General features: G+C 40.8%; 1 protein-coding gene and 2 long non-coding RNA genes across 11 annotated transcripts in view; 2 read left to right on the top strand and 1 right to left on the bottom strand.

The window, feature by feature from the left end:
- The first annotated feature begins 3,149 nt into the window (after positions 1–3,149).
- On the top strand, positions 3,150–8,599 carry LOC145428838 (uncharacterized). Its single transcript, XR_013909163.1, has 5 exons — positions 3,150–3,666; positions 4,739–4,833; positions 5,559–5,716; positions 7,113–7,170; positions 8,101–8,599. It is a non-coding gene; the product is annotated as an uncharacterized LOC145428838 (long non-coding RNA).
- A 1,809-nt stretch (positions 8,600–10,408) lies between these two features.
- LOC145428839 (uncharacterized) lies at positions 10,409–15,470 on the bottom strand. Of its 9 annotated transcripts, none has more exons than XR_013909168.1 (8): positions 14,958–15,470; positions 14,166–14,241; positions 12,942–13,121; positions 12,360–12,843; positions 11,725–11,886; positions 11,365–11,473; positions 11,144–11,259; positions 10,409–11,001 (listed from the first exon to the last, which is right to left on the bottom strand). It is a non-coding gene; the product is annotated as an uncharacterized LOC145428839 (long non-coding RNA). The 9 variants fall into 9 exon arrangements; XR_013909167.1 differs by having other exon boundaries at positions 14,166–14,226; XR_013909165.1 differs by having other exon boundaries at positions 12,942–14,241.
- A 1,015-nt stretch (positions 15,471–16,485) lies between these two features.
- The window catches only part of LOC113021953 (A-type voltage-gated potassium channel KCND3-like), a 102,546-nt gene continuing 101,519 nt past the window's right edge, over positions 16,486–17,512 (top strand). The window contains exon 1 of the mRNA XM_026166857.2: positions 16,486–16,961. The gene's annotated coding sequence lies outside the window, so the exon portion shown is untranslated. The remainder of the gene's footprint in view (positions 16,962–17,512) is intronic.

Here is a 17,512-nt window from a genome sequence, read left to right as displayed (position 1 = left end):
TGTTAAAAAAAATCATAATGAGAGGTGTCCTGTGATTTTAGCTAGCTACTACTCTAAATTGTTCATGCGGTACTTTGCTTTTATGTACCAACAAAAATATCTGGACAGTCTGCTCTGTGTCAGCTGGGTTGTCTGGATTTAATAGAAAATTCTTCCAGGAATATGCATCACTAAGGTATAATAAACTGCATCACACTGTTTTGATTATTACTGAGGACTTTTTGCATTACTGCTTGTATTTTAAGTCTGCCCAAATTATGTGTTTTGAAATTACCACTCATCATCAAATGAGTCATCAAATGGCACAAATTTAAGGTGATTTCTTTCGGCATATTGCATTATTCAGAACGTGTAATTGACTTTTAGTTTTTCGCAACGCCAATATCGTTTCTTTATAAATCACGTAGTGTAGCATGGATGAAAGAGTAAGGCTGTTACATTACAAAAACACTCCTTTATGGACTGTTTGTGGTCTAAATGCGACATTGTGTTTAATGTATGCCAGTATCCTAGAATGAAATTCAATGAATAAAATAAAGAGCTTCATCTCAGAATCTACAGGCCTCAGCTAGTATGTTAGATCTTAAAGTTCATAACAATACAACTGGAACAAGATAAGATAAGATAAGATAAGATAAGATAAGATAAGATAACCTTTATTAGTCCCACAGGTGGGAAATTTGTTTTGTCACAGCAGGAAGTGGACAGTGCAAAAGTTATGAGGCAAAAATTTGAATACAATAAGAATAAATACAGTACACAACTGTACAGAATAGAATAAAATAAAATACTATATACAGTAGAATAAAATAAAATAAATATACAATAAGATAAAAATAGAATACAAATACAAATACTATATACAACTGAGTAAAAATACAACGATGACAGAAAGGATTATTGCACTTAGTATTATTGCATATGTATGGATGTGTGTGCTTGATCAGTTAAAGTCTTTATTATGGAGTCTGACAGCAGTGGGGAGGAAAGACCTGCGAAATCTCTCCGTCCCACACCGTGGGTGCCGCAGTCTCCCACTGAAGGAGCTGCTCAGTGCTGTCACAGTCTGCTGCATGGGGTGGGAGATGTTGTCCATCAGGGATGACAGCTTAGCCGCCGTTCTCCTGTCACTCACCACCTCCACTGGGTCCAGAGGGCATCCTAGAACAGAGCCGGCCCTTCGGATCACCCTGTTCAGTCTCTTCCTGTCCCCAGCAGAGATGCTGCCGCCCCAGCAGACCACGCCATAAAAGATAGCAGAAGCCACAACAGAGTCATAGAATTTCTTCAGGAGTGGGCCCTCCACTCCAAACGACCTGAGTCTCCGCAGCAGGTACAGCCTGCTCTGCCCTTTCCTGTAGAGGGCGTCTGAGTTATGAGTCCAGTCCAGTCTATTGTTCAGATGAACACCAAGGTACCTGTAGCTGTCCACAGCCTCAATGTCCATACCTTGGATGTTCAGTGGTTGCAGTGGAGAATGCTTGTGCCTGCGGAAGTCTACCACCAGTTCCTTGGTTTTACTGGCGTTGATCTGGAGGTAGTTCAGCTGGCACCAGTCCACAAAGTCTTGGGTCAGACCTCTGTACTCCTTGTCGTCCCCATCAGTGATGAGGCCGACTATTGCAGAGTCATCAGAGAACTTCTGCAGGAAGCACTGGGTGGAATTGTGGGAGAAGTCTGCAGTGTAGATGGTGAAGAGGAACGGAGCCAGAACCGTTCCCTGTGGGGCCCCCGTACTGCAGACGACCCTGTCCGACACACAGCCCTGAGTCCTCACATACTGTGGTCGGTCGGTGATGTAGTCCAGGATCCAGGTAGTGAGGTGATGGTCCACTCCAGAGTTCACCAGCTTGTCCTTTAGAACCGAGGGAAGAATGGTGTTGAAGGCACTGGAGAAATCAAAGAACATGATTCTCACAGTGCTTCCAGCGGTCTCCAGGTGAGCGAGGGAACGATGTAGGAGGTGAATGACGGCATCATCCGCTCCAATGCCAGGCTGGTAGGCAAACTGAAGTGGGTCCAGTGATGAGCTTATTAGGCGCCGAAGCTGAGCCAGGACCAACCGCTCCATACAAGTCTGAATATGTATGGCTTGTTTGGAAGGGTTTCCAATAAAAGCCTTGTCTCTCTTAAAAGAGCATGCCATAAAGCTTGGGTTTGCGAGGTTGCATCTTAACAAATCAAAAGATGTCCTTCAGAAAGATGAGACCATTGTGGAAATGTTTTGCCATAATACGCAGCACCAAGCTTGACGAAAACATACAGAGCAGATCAGCACAAAGCACTCTGGTGGAGGGATGACAATTTGAATCTTGATTTGCAGCCATGGGACCTAGTCACCTTAGAGTCATTCAGTTAACCATGTATAGGCTACCAAAGTGTTCAGGAGGCAAATGTCAGGCAATCTCTCTAGCAACTAAAGCTTGGCTGAACTTGGATCATACAAGAAGACAATGATCCCAAGCACACCAGCAAATCTACAACAGAATGGCTGCAAAAGCATCAAGGTGCAGCAATGGCCCTGTCAAAATCCAGACCTCAACTGGCCTAAAATGCTGTTGTGGGACTTGCATAAACAAATGCTCACAAACTCTAATGAACTGAAGCAACATTTAGAAGAAAAGTGGGCAAAATTCCTCCATAATGATGTTAAAGCATGTTAAAGTCATACTGAAATTTATTACTTCAAATTATTGCAGCTAAATGTAGTTTAGCTGCAATATAAGCTACTGAATCATGGGGTATACCCAGGCTTTCAAAGGGCTGCACAGGGTCCTGTAAAAAGTCTTTTTCACATGACTGTATGTAATAGCACTTTATTACTTTACACCACGATGCATTTTAAGGTAATTTAACATCGTTTAAATGGAAATACAAGACAGCAGTTTTTAATATTACGTCCTAGAGTACATGGTGATGTTTTAAAGTGACCTCTAGCTGCTGTGTTAATCACTGCATAATATGCACCACGGGTGTCCCACCTGTACTCATGATGGAAAGTAGTACCTGAAAACAAACACTGAGCTCTGTGTGTTTAATTTAGTAAAAAGCTGTATTTTAACTCAAAACACGTTGTTGTCCTATCCCTAACAAGCAGTTATATGCCAAAATGTCACCTACCATAAATAAAAAATGAAAGTAAACCAACACGTTCTCACTCCCAACTCGTCAAACGTGTGACGCATGGTCAGGCTCCCTCTGCTGCACTTATGGACGCGCAGGGTACCCCCCTCGCGTCGGGAATTGACGTGAAGGGTCCTCCGATTGAATGCCGCGGAAGAGCCTGTTGTCCGTATATTTATATATTTCCGAAATCACTTTGTAGTGACGTATACTGAACACAATAAATTATATAATGTAAACAACTACCTGAAAAACAGGTAGAACAATACTTTTGTATCGTTTATTGCATTTACGGAGGGAGTGATGTATGCTGGGTAATGGCACAGCTAGCTACTGGGTGACTTTATTCACCCGCTTCGGCTGTTATCAGTCCATACAATGGGCGTTATTAGCACAGATCAGTCCCATAGATATGGGCCATCTCCTGCTAGATTGTTCAGAAGGTTGTTCTCATCCATCCAGATGGAGGATCACTAACAGGAGCGTGGGAAGACTCCAGAATCCACTCTGGCTGGAATCCGGTGGATACAGCAGTGTTTACAGGTAAGACCATTTAAACGGACAGCATTTATAGAATGACTATTAAAAGTCAGCGAGTGTCAGTAATGTTAATGTGGTTATGTTAGTAATACACCGAGTGCTAATATAACAGCTTTAAGATGCATTTGTAGACATTATTACGTGTTTTACCGTCTTTATGGTGCTAGCTTAAAGTTACGGTGTAAACGTTAGCTTATATTGGAGGAAAGCTGTTACTGGTTAAACGATGTTAGCACAGAAATATTAGCTTCTGTCATGACTGATGAAGTTACTAGTTAATAAAGTTTCCAGTAAAGTGTTTAATCGCAGCCACAGACTGACAGCAAATATCTCGGTTAGCTTCAGTGCATCTGTAATAAATATGTGCAAGTTTCAGTGCTTCGTTTAAACTGTATGATACTTATACTGACCCAGGGTCAGTGTAAAATACAATCCTAGCTGTGTGAACAAAGCCTGGCTCCTTTAATCCTGCATGACAAACCTCAGGATGCAGGCTATTATTATTATTTCCTGCTGGCACACCTGTCACACCTGAGAGTCAGCTAGAAACTTAGTGACGTGGACATCATGCAAAGACTGCCAGACTCTGTAATACTGCAAATGATCAGTGACTCAGGTTAACACTAAACTTTAAACGGCACCTCTGTGTCTCTGTGTGCTGAACATTTAGGATTGAGTCAGGCTGCATTGACTGTGGGACTTTAATGTGTTAAAAGCAGGTTGAAGACGGCTCAGAAACATTTGAAGATTAAAACTTAGCATTATGGCTGCTGGTGGTTTGTAAAGCCTCTACTCAGCTGTATTTTTGTTACTAATTTATGTTTGTTGTTGTTTAACACAGATTTCAGAAGAGCAAATATGCTTAATAGTTTAACTAGATTTCATTTGTCAGTGTGGGACTGCTGAGTCACCGGAAGAACTCATTTCATTCATTCTCCACATGGTGTTCATTTACAGAAATGTTTCACAGGAACTGATTCCTCCCAAAGGTTGAACTAGTGTGTTTCCATAGATTACCTCTGTATGAATGTACTTCTTAAATGAAGGCAAGTGTTTGTCCTTTTTTGTTCCTCAGGTACAGTACGTGATATCTTGATATCAGGCGGTCAACACTGGGGGAAGACAAGAAGCAGACGTACTTCCAAAGAGGGAGCTGCAGTGAGGTCAGAGGTCAGAATCTGAAACGGCTCAGGTTTATATTTTAGAGGTTATTAAAAATCAAAATGTATTTATAAAGAAACCTTTAAATAATAGTCATAATTATGATTATTATAAGAAATATCAAACATTTAAGTGGATTTTCTGTTACACATATTGTGTTAGCCCTGCGATAAACTGGCAGCCTGTCTTTGTCCTGTATCAGCTGGGATAGGCTTCATCCTCCCGCAACCCTGAATTGGATACATTGTATTCCAATTATGTAATCTGATCATTTACAAACTCAAGGTATCTAATCAAAATGTAAGTAATAATTATAAAATGGGAAAGCAGAAATAAGTGTGACATAAATGTAAATGTGTTAGCTGACATAGAGGACAGCTACATGCAGTCTGAAAAACCTTTGTTGTCAAGTGTGCAGGTATATCAGCACGAGACATTCTTACATAGAAGAGACGTTAAAGTCTCTGACTCAGTGAAGCATTATTGGTCCCGTCTGTTTGGATAAATATAGTAAGTTGATGTTTGTCCATTTATTGACACATTTTCTTAAGTGCTTATCCAGCTCAGGATCACAGTGGAGCTGCAGCTGGATATGTTCACTAAATAAACCTTACAAAAGTTAACAATAAACCTGCATCCATGTACGTTGTTGTCCACAGAATGAGAAAATCAAACTGGAACACTGTGGAACATGTTAATAAATGTTTGTGTGTTTATGCCTGTGTCTTTCACAGGAGGCGCTGGAAGGTTTCCCTAATAGTTCCTGGTGAATCAAAGCAGAACCATAAAGGTTGCTGGACTGCATGATGGCCTTACCCCTGAGCAGTCATCCTGTTAAAGGAGGAACCAGTTAGAAGCTGTTTTCAAAGTAGCTGAGCAGATTTCATCTCAAGTAAGCAATTAACTGTTTGTTCATCTGTTCTGCCACTTAAAGAGCATTTAAGGACGTCTTTTGAGTGTCCAGCTGAATTAATTCTACTGGCTCTCATGGTCATTTGTTATTATAGACATATTTTTCATGTTCATCCAGCTATTTAGTAAATTCTATCTACCGTATTTCCCGGACTACAAAGCGCACCTAAATATTAGCCGCACAAGCTAAAATCAGGGGAAAATCCTGTTTTGTACATACATTAGCCGCACCTGACCAAAAGCCGCAGGTGTTTCAATGTTGACTTATCATATGTAAGAGAATATGCACAAAGGGAATTGTCAGGAAAGAGATGGCTGTTTGGAGACATCACTTTTATTAATATTTTGAAAAACAAGTTATGGGTACATATTTGCACATGTAGTACATAACAATAACCTACAGCACACCAGAACAATAGATTCGGACTACCTTTTAGGCTCAGGTGCAGTGACACAGCTTTAACAAGAAGAAAAGTCAGTCATTCACCATCTTTCTCTTCTTCCTACGCACTAAAACCACCAAAGTCCTCTTCTCCAGTGTCGGATACAAACAGGCTCAGGATGGCTTCGTCATCCACTCTTCTTCTCTCCTTCGTTGTCACTTTCAAAACCAAAGAAATCCTCATTGTCAGTGTCAGAGTCGAACACCCTCAGAAGGGCCGTGGCGGTGTCCTCCTCTCCATCATGCAGCAGTCCAGCCCTTCAAAATCCGTTGGTGATCGTGGATGTTTTCACACTTTTCCACGCTGTCAGAATCCACCGGTGGAGTTGGGCATAACTTGCTTTTTGGGCATAACTTGCAAGTTTATCGCCGCTCATCATCCACGACTCCCGCTGAACGCGTAGCGCTACTTTGAAGTTTGTTTTTCGCGCTACTTCGTACGGCACTACGTTGCCTGGCGGACGGACATGTGACTAACATACCACTCTTGAACCCCGATCCTTCCGCCAGGCAACGTAGTGCCGTACAACAGCGGAACACACAAAACAAATCGTCTTACGATATGACAAAAATCACGGACAATCCATAGAAAAGCCGCACCTGACTAAAAGCCGCAGGGTTCAAAGCTTGTGCAAAAAGTAGCGGCTTATAGCCCGACATTTACGGTATTTAGTAATATCCGTCAGCTATAAAATGTAATATAAATATAAAAATATCTAAATATCTCCTGTCCTTTATGTTTTAATGATGTAAGTCTGTTATCGTGTTACATTAGCATTCCTCACATATCAATGAGATGCTGTACAGTACAATCCTACTGACACAGCAGAGGGATAACGACGGCTATTCAACATCGTTACACGACACATTCGAGCTGCATGACGCAGACAAAGTGACTAAATCATCTTTTTGTGGTTTATTGTCTTCAAACCAGCAGACAAAGCCGATGTCAGAAGATGTCGGAGAAGAACTTCAGGCCGTGGACTGAAAAGGTATTTTTGTCTTGTTATCAAAGACATTTGGAGTGACTGCTTCTACAAGTGGTTGTGCTAAAGTAAAGCTTACAGTCTAAGAAATCACAGTGTTGATGTTCAGCACAAGGAGAAAAGCTCACTTGTTTGAATTTATTTACAATCATAGTTTTATAAATTCTGACTGTAAACAGCTTTTACAGCTCTGATATTGTTTGACACTCGATATCAGGTGATGGGATTTAATTTAAAGGTTTCTGTGTCCCAATGAGCCATTTACACTGATCAGTGTCAGTTTAACTGTAACACATTCATTATTTAGATCCAGCAGAGAAATAACTGAATGTAAAAATGGCAGCCCTCAGGCAGGTTTATAGAGATATATGCATGCATTATGAAATTTATGTATCCCAGATAATTGTTATTCATCTAGTCATGGCAGACCTACCCCTTCCTCCCAAGTTAACTGCAACCCAAAATAACTAGTGGGGCTATTTACACACTCACAACCAGTGTGGGGTAAAAAGAGCCACCAAAAAGCTGTCAGCCACAGATGTGCTAGAAGAGTTAGAAAGTTTCTCCATAAGTAGAGTTTCTAAGTCTAACAGAGGACAGGTCCTCCTGCCCAAATAACATGATATAACCCCACATACAGCCCAGCCATAAAGTGAACCAAGTCATTTAGTTAAAGACAGCATGGGACCAAATGCATGTAACCAGCCTGCACCAACCTGACATTTCTTCCTCCTGAATTAAATGAATGAATGGATGAAAGTTAAATGACTACAAACCTAAAGCCACTAGTTCCCACACTGGAGCTCCCTGACACTGTGTGTTAACCGTATTTAGCTTGTATCAACAGTTGTAACAGGCTAAGCCACCTGAGACACTGCATTGAATTTGTTCCTGTCTTAATGGTTTCAGCTCAGATGTTCTGCTTTTTCCTTTCAGTAGATCAAAGCAGCTCGTGCTCCTTCTGCTTCCAATTTAGAAGAAGAAGAAGAAGAAGAAGAAGGCGAAGGCTTCAGCAAAGTGGCGTTCATGGTCTCAGTGAACAGTCACGGTCACACACTGCATGTGGTTTTAAAAGCAACATGTCTGTTCACCACAACAATGGAGATGTGTAATATTAGTGCAGCTACGGTTTGTTCTTGAACATCAGTTCTGTTTTCTACTTTGATCACTTAGACCAAAAAAGTGTTGTTTTCAGATTCTTTCTTTTACATCTATAAACCACCTGCTCATTTTTTATTACAATTAGTTTCACATGAATGTTAGTGTTTCCTTTTATGATCTTTTAATGCTTACACTACACTGTACATGTCTACATTAGAGACATTTCTGTTGACTCAGAGTTGTGAAATGTTCTTTTATTTGATGCACAATATGAAGTTCATAATTTTCTTACAAATAAAACTCTAATGACAAACATGAACAGCTGTGCTTATTTCTGAGACATGAGTTTTTGAATGTGTTCATATTTAGCAGTGTGCATCTGTCTGCTGAAACTGTAATGGTGAACCTGAGGTGATGGTCAACAGAAGGCAAATATAAAACAATATTGAAGTAATGTCTTTACGCGTGTGGACGCTGTGCACACAATCACCTTATTCACTGTAGTAAACATGCACCGCTAGCTCACGTGACTGACTGTCTCCATGGTTACATCGTATATTATTAGCTATGTAAACAGCTTCCAAAGATGCCGCCATAGCTCTCTGCAGCTGTAACACTTAAACACTTTGCAAATCATTTCACGTGTTTGATAGTTATGAAGACAGAAAATGTTTTTAAGGTCATGCTAGGCGGTTGCTATGGTGGTTGCTGTGGACTTGGCTGGACCGCGTCCGATTCCTGTTATTAGCTGTCCGCCGTAGGAAGGCTGCGTTCCACTTACAAGTAGTGACAGTCTGCCGCAACTCGAACTCAAACCCCGCTTTGTTCTTTAATTATAGGCCTTTTATAGCCGTTCATGACACGCACACACACACATAAAGCACTTTGCCTCACCATGAGAATGCAAGTTTACCTAACCTAACCTTAAAGTATCTGATATAGGATAGAAAAATGAAGCAACCAGAGATTTAATGATGAAGACTCTGGGTTCTGTAGTTCACGTTTTACAGTCCTGAATGACTCTTTGCATATGATTTATTGAAGAGGACTTTAGAATGCACTTTACATTTAGACTGTTGCTTACAGTTAGACTGTCAGGGTGTACATTACCTTGTACTCAAGCATCCCAGGACAGAGCCCTGCCCCACCATGAGCCTGGGTGGATACGTGGTTATAATATAAAAGGACCGATACTGAATATGAATATTTCATGAAAATTGAATTATAATACGAATTAGTAATAAGGGTTTCTCTGCGCCCTTATCTAACCCATACTCAAAGAGCCGCGGGCAGAGAGGGTGACAGGCGAGGATGGCACTGAAGAGAAGATGCTCGGTTTCTGGAGTCTCCTGGTCCTGTCAGTATTAGTAGGATGCATCTGCTGTGTCTTCTCGTGGATGCTCACCTACCTTGACTCGTTCCAGCCTGGTATGGATTTCCCAACACTGCGGACAGTGGCCCACGTCCGATCGTTTAATATTGATTACATATGTCTGAATTGCTAACCCTAACCCTAACTCAACAGACCACAATGCCCTGGACTGTCAGTATTATTACATGCTGTGAACATAAGTACCTTTGATCACAGTTTATGTTGTAAAAGAGAAGGAATATTGGAAAAAAGATCAACATTGTGATATTATTTGTTCCAAACTGACCAGAAACATGCTTGTCAGACTCTCACAGCAAAGGATCAGACTCACTGTGCATGACGGCTCAGGCCGATGATGTCTGTTAGATTGTCAGTTGTTTAGTGCTTCTGTACAGTTAGGGTCACCGTCTCTATTTCAGAATAATTAATATGCGGAAAACACTAAAAGTTGATTGTCTTCCAATATTCTAGCATAATTAAAAAACTTTGACTTTGTAAGTACATATTATTAGTCCTAATGCCAGTATGAGTCTTCATAACTCCTGCCCCTGAACTTTAAAATTTACCTGATGAAAGATCATTTACAGTGGCACTCTGTCAGGATCATTCTGACTGTAAGATTGCTGTATTAATCTGAATCCTTCTGAAATGTGCTGTGAATGAATGCTGATGCAACTCACTGTGGGAAAGCTGTTAATAAAATGAATCTGTGACACATGCAACACGTTCACAGAGGAAGAGGACACAAAGGGAGGACACGCAGAGGCTGTGTTGAAGTCAGAAATCCAAATCTTTAGTCAAAAACAGGCGGCGGTTACAAACAGGAAGACAAGCAGTCCATCAAACTGTCTACAGGGTCAAACATACAGAGAATTCAAACAGCAGTAAAAAAATAACTGGACACTGAAAAACAAAGCAATGTGTGACACAATAAAAGGAAGCAGTGCAGTATATTCACTGAATTATCATCAATTACAAAAGAGAAAAACGACGATTTCTAAGGATTATTTTCTTAAATGCAGTTAAGAGTGTGGCAGGTAAAGATGGAAACATACAGAATGTAAACTGTGTGAGTTTGTGAACTTTGTTAGTAACAAATGAGGTAAAAAACAAAAACAGACAAAACACAGAAAGAGGCTCTCAGTATTCATTCATAATTAGAAAGAAACATTCTGGTCGTGGATTTTTACAGTCTTAGTTCCGCTCGCTGTCATCATTATAATCATCATGATCAATGGCGAGGTCCTGAGGTGGGCGTGGCTGTCTCTGGTGATGTCACCATGAAGGAACAGCATCTGGCACGTGTTGCTGAAACATCCCAGTACACTGGTGTAGTTTCCTCTCCAGCTGTTTGACATGTGACACTTGAACATTAAGGGGAAGAAGAAGAAACAGTGTTAGGTCAGGTGACCACATGGTTTCTAAAGTAACTGACAGGAAGTAACCAGGTCGTTAGAAATGGATGGCATGTGTTTAGAGTTACTGGAGTTGGGTAACTCTACTTACCAAAAGCAGAAGCACACAGATGAAGGATCAGATGCTGAATGTTGCAGGAACATGCTCATGTGTGGTGGTCATTCAGTGCTGCAGGTTAGACAGTCCAAGACTGATATGCTGCCCATCTGAGAGTTTGAAAACACACATGCAAAGATTTATTTTGTGTTACAGTCAAAGTTGGATGTTCATTTTTGTCCTTTAAAAATGTTTGTGTATTTGAAAGCACTAACATTTAAGGATGACTTGGATCGTCTCCTTTAAAGGGGAGACAAGTGTATCCACTGATCCACGTCACTTTACCTGAATGATGACTCCTCTCCCCCTCACTCAGAAACACTCCTAATATAACCAAGCAAATAAATAATATTGAAGATTTACTTACATCATTACAAAAACATCAAAAACATCTCCCTTTGATTCTATTTCTCCATTCCTGCTGAACTTCAGGCAACAAATATCTCAATAAATCACAGTAAAATGTAAAGCACATGTTTTCTCTGCTTTGTCTAACCTCTGCAGAGCCTCTGTCAAGAAAAACATATCTGTAAGCATAAAACAAATATACATTCATAACACGTCACTGGACAAACCTCGGTCAGCTGATTTCCTCTGTGCAGTGCAGACGAGCATCAGTCAGCAAGTCAAGGTGGTGAGATGGACTGGTGTCTGTTGTGACTCTGCTGGTTCTTCTGAGGAAACACCACCGTCTCTCCACACCGTCACCATCTGTGAGCACAAACTGCTGCTCTGCTCTGCCAGCATGTAGGAATCACATATCACACACACAGGGGTGAAGAAACATCAGAGCTCAACTTTGGATACTTTAGATCCAAACAGATCAAAGCAGCTCTTAGTTTCAACAATCAGACAAACAATGATACCAAACTGATTCTGTATGAATACAATATGGTATTTTCAATACAGGTGTCAAATTAATTTATTAAAACTAATACAGATATATGTATATTTTTTTGATAAATTAGTTTGCTAAATTATAAGAATATATGTTTTTTTCATTTAACAATTGCAACTGAAAGAAATTAAATGTTGAACAAAAATATATTGTCACATTCTGAGCATGCTCAGCACGCTGACAGACTTGAAGTTGCTACAGATTTTAAGAAGTGATAATTATAGGGAAGAAACTTCTCTTTTTCATCTGTTTAATCAAACATTTGATGCCTCAGCTGTCTCAGTCCTGTAGTGTTCTGCAACTACAACTAACCTGAAGCTTGGATTTGGCTGCAGGTGCCCCTGTACATCCTTCTCAACATGTGGGTACCATTTAATCCCACTTCTTCCTGAGCTTTGCTTCATCACAAGACCAAAGGTGGCATCCCGTGTCAGTCTTATCATCATCCAGAAGAAACATTTGAAGAAACATCATGGAGAAGAAACATTTACGCGCCTCCTGGTTTTGTTTTCTGATCCTGCGAAAAGACTGAGGACAACAAAGCCCAGAGAACACGAGATACACAACATCCAACATTCAGACTCAACAGCCTCCATAAATGAAGAGCACCAGGTTGGTTCAGTTATAGTAGATATGAGCATACTTCACATTACTGGGTATGAATAATAATGAGGAGGCAAACTTTGACGATGCAGAGCATGATGTCCCATCATCAGACTGCAAACAAACATCCACCAGGCTTCTTTGTTGCCAAAATTGATGATTCTCCCATCAGGGATCAGTAGAGTGTATTAACCTGTGGTATAAGCAGCAGTCACTGAAATATTACTGTTTCAGATAAGAAATCCAGCACATAAAAGCCAGGGTGGGAGGGATCTCTGCAAACTGACTTACCTCTGCGAGTGTGAAGCTCAACAAAAATCTGACTCTCAAGTCACAGACAAATAAAAACTCCAGCTGGGAGATAGAAAATGCTGTCTGGGTCCTGCTGGATGTTGCTGGTCAGAGTCCCACATTAGCAGAGTGCTTCTTGGTCCCACTGACCCATGTGGACAGTGACTGTGGAGAACTGTTCTGGAAAACAGAGAAGAGAATTAAAATAACAAAAAGCCAAACAGGATTTCCACAAAGACTCTCTTGGAATCAGCAATCAAAAAAAATCACTGGTTCATATTTCAATTAAATATGAACAGGTTCCTCAAATGTACGCAGTTCAGATCTGATTTAATTTAATTTCCTTCACACAGCACATTCGTCCAGGCTGACAGGTAAACATAGAATTAATCTCAGGTAACATGACTCATAGTAGAGATTCAGTAAGAAAGATTGCAGGCTCTAATATTATTACCACACAATCCAAGGACACACCAACAGCTCAGATTTGTAGAACTATTTAAACAAATGTCTTCTGAATATTCAATTCAGGTTCACAGTGGGGGGGGGGGGGGGGGGGGGGGGGGGTCGTGGAATTTTTTAAATAAAGTTTGCAACACAGAAAGAGCTGTGATCAAGCTATTTATTACTGCGCCAACACACATCAAACATCACAGTTCAGTCATGTCAGCGCTGCCACAGAGGTCTTGCTCCTCCTCCTTTATGCATTCCAAGGAAGAGGATGTTAAACTGATCACACCACACTTCACGCGCCTCACTATGAAACCTAACGGATCAATGGTTGTGCTGTTTTGTGGCCTTATCACCACCTGTAAAGGGAGTTGTTTTCTCAAACTGCTGACGCTGAAGTAAGTTCATCTAGTTTTAGAAACTTTCCCTGAACAGTAACAGTGTCACAACTAAGCATATGCATAAGCACTTAAATACTTTAAATGAGAATAACAGAAAATTTCTATTACAGAGGCTAGAGCCTGTCCCAGTAGTCATAGGTAGAGCACACCTGGACAGGTCACCAGTCTGTCAGAGGACTAACACAGAGACAGACATCAGAGTAACAAATCTATTTAAAATTAATGTAAGTTTGCTGCAGCTGTATGTATGAACATATGTTTCTGTGTTCACAGTCCACCTCTCAGGAACCTGCAGTTGACTTTTAGTCAACTTTAAACAGACCTCACAAAAGGCTGATGTGGCTGGATCAGTAGTCTGATTCAAGTACGATACCTTTGGCCAGGGATTCATCTGGTGCATCGCTTCACTGCAGTCTTACGTATTTTCCCCACACCTGAATAAAAAAATACTGATATATACAAATAACAGCTTCAGCTGATGCAGCCTGACTCAATCCTAGATGTTCAGCACACAGAGACACAGAGGTGCCGTTTAAAGTTTAGTGTTAACCTGAGTCACTGATCATTTGCAGTATTACAGAGTCTGGCAGTCTTTGCATGATGTCCACGTCACTGTAAGTTTCTAGCTGACTCTCAGGTGTGACAGGTGTGCCAGCAGGAAAGAGTAATAATAGCCTGCATCCTGAGGTTTGTCATGCAGGATTAAAGGAGCCAGGCTTTGTTCACACAGCTGGGATTGTATTTTACACTGACCCTGGGTCAGTATAAGTATCATACAGTTTAAACGAAGCACTGAAACTTGCACATATTTATTACAGATGCACTGAAGCTAATCGAGATATTTGCTGTCAGTCTGTGGCTGCGATTAAACACTTTACTGGAAACTTTATTAACTAGTAACTTCATCAGTCATGACAGAAGCTAATATTTCTGTGCTAACATCGTTTAACCAGTAACAGCTTTACTCCAATATAAGCTAACGTTTACACCGTAACTTTAAGCTAGCACCATAAAGACGGTAAAACACGTAATAATATCTACAAATGCATCTTAAAGCTGTTATATTAGCACTCGGTGTATTACTAACATAACCACATTAACATTACTGACACTCGCTGACTTTTAATAGTCATTCTATAAATGCTGTCCGTTTAAATGGTCTTACCTGTAAACACTGCTGTATCCACCGGATTCCAGCCAGAGTGGATTCTGGAGTCTTCCCACGCTCCTGTTAGTGATCCTCCATCTGGATGGATGAGAACAACCTTCTGAACAATCTAGCAGGAGATGGCCCATATCTATGGGACTGATCTGTGCTAATAACGCCCATTGTATGGACTGATAACAGCCGAAGCGGGTGAATAAAGTCACCCAGTAGCTAGCTGTGCCATTACCCAGCATACATCACTCCCTCCGTAAATGCAATAAACGATACAAAAGTATTGTTCTACCTGTTTTTCAGGTAGTTGTTTACATTATATAATTTATTGTGTTCAGTATACGTCACTACAAAGTGATTTCGGAAATATATAAATATACGGACAACAGGCTCTTCCGCGGCATTCAATCGGAGGACCCTTCACGTCAATTCCCGACGCGAGGGGGGTACCCTGCGCGTCCATAAGTGCAGCAGAGGGAGCCTGACCATGCGTCACACGTTTGACGAGTTGGGAGTGAGAACGTGTTGAGTAAACAAGAAATTAAAATAAAACTTTAAAGTGGCTTTGAGCAACAGTCACGTTCCAACATTCGAGGTAAAAGTTAGATGTGTTTTTGCCACCTTCCCGCTACCCTTCCTGCTTTCTAATGCAAACTTTTCCCCTTTTTTAAAAGTGCAAAAACCTGAATATCTGTCATGTCCCAGCAAACACTTAATCGATGAATTACCGCTGGCTGACAATCTTGTCTTGACATTTGGTATAGGAACAGTTCCAAAATGAAAGTTATGCCAGAGAAATAATCTAACCGTTATACCTTCGAGCAGATTTGTGTAAAAAAAAAAAAAAAAAAGGGGGGGGGGGGGGGGGGAGTATATTACATTTCTTCAGACAACACAGACAGAGGTATTTTTAAATTCCTTCCAAACAAGCGCTGTTTTGTCAAATATTTTGTCCACGAGAAAACTGTCAGCAGCATGCCAACGCATCAAGTGGCAATATAACTGACTTCATAAAAGGAGATGAGGGCGCACACCTTTGACACTGTAAGGCAAGGTTTTATTTTTTCATCTCCACAGGAAAAGGCAAAAGCAGAGTTTCTATAATTCTTCAGCTTGGAGGAAGTCTTCCGAGCTGTTTGTTTGCTTGTTTGTGAAAGGACGATTTGATCATTTAGATGAGGGACTTGTTAAGGTCAAACGTTAACAAGGGTACCAAGCAGGTTAAGGCGGGGTGTAAAACATTAGGCCTGCATGGCATGAAACATGTGCAAAGGGGAATTATTGATAATACTACTACTACTACTACTACTACTACTACTACTACTACTACTACTACTACTAATAATAATAATAATAATAATAATAATAATAATAATAATAATAGAAGAAGAAGAAGAATAGAAGTTTCTTGTCTGCCAACAGGGTTTATTTTTCATTTTGAGATTATAAAAATAATAATGAGTAAACAAATGCATAACTTGAAATTTTAAATCGGATTTAAAGTTGATTGATTGATCAAGTCCAGTTTCCTGCATCACAACGTCACGTTCTGCTTTACAGTGCATCACCACCATACTGGAAGTGCCAAGTGAGTTGAAGTCTGTCACAGATGATGGCAAAGTGAGGCAGAGGGGAGGAGGACTGATGACACGGAGCTGGCACAGCGAGCGAGTCGTACATTGTACTTTGTGGTGAAGGAAGGGAAGCGTGCGTCTCCTCTCCATCACATTTCACTTTTTCAAACAGTGACGGGGAATCAAAGAAGGCAGGATGTAGAATCCGTCAGACACAGACCGTTTCTTCAGAGTCTTGCGGTTAATTCTGCTGCTTTCAGTTTTTTCGCTCTGCTCGGTGCGGGAGTCTGCCGATCGACCGAGGTGAAGAAGAGAGGTGTTGCTCGCTGCCTCAGCTCGCTGGATGGATCCGAGCTCATCCTTTCTCACTTACAACTGAGGACTCGGTTTGGAAGAGTTGGGATTTTGTTCCCTCCTCCACTCCATCTCCTTTTCTGTGAGTATTCCTGTTTTCGCCGACCCTTTTATTCAGTTCTTATCTTTGGAAGGGCTGATATAAATTTAGAAATTTGCATTTATCAGGTGAATAAATGCGTTTGTTGGGGAAGTTGTGCGATTCTTGCGCTGGAGGCGAAAAGCGGTGTTTCTAAGGCGTGAACGTTTCAGAATCACTTTTTGTCACGTTTTGAGTATAACGTGCACGGACACAAGATGTTTGCTTATACTCGACCAGGTAATACAAGTCAGTAAAGAAACGTCATCAGGTCATTGTGTAATTTATGTAGGCTACTTTAAAATTCTAACAGGGAAAACCGCGTAACGTTATCAGCGCATGGAGAACTCTGAAGTAGATTTCCTCCTTATTTAGATTCAACAGGTTTGGCTGTCACTGTTTTTCACCGTAGGATAGTTAATGAAGCTGCTCAGAACAGAAGCCTTATAGTTGTTTCTTAATGTCGCTGATGCTGGTTAAATTGTACATGTAATTGTTCCTTTTCGACATAGGCTTGGACACAAAAGGCGAGTCATTTGATTCACATGCATACC

Source organism: Astatotilapia calliptera, chromosome 5 (genome assembly GCF_964374335.1).
Source record: "Astatotilapia calliptera chromosome 5, fAstCal68.1, whole genome shotgun sequence".
In the NCBI taxonomy this organism is placed as follows: domain Eukaryota; kingdom Metazoa; phylum Chordata; class Actinopteri; order Cichliformes; family Cichlidae; genus Astatotilapia; species Astatotilapia calliptera.
The sequence above is the reverse complement of the archived record's forward strand: the minus strand, read 5'-3'. Positions and strand labels throughout refer to the sequence as shown.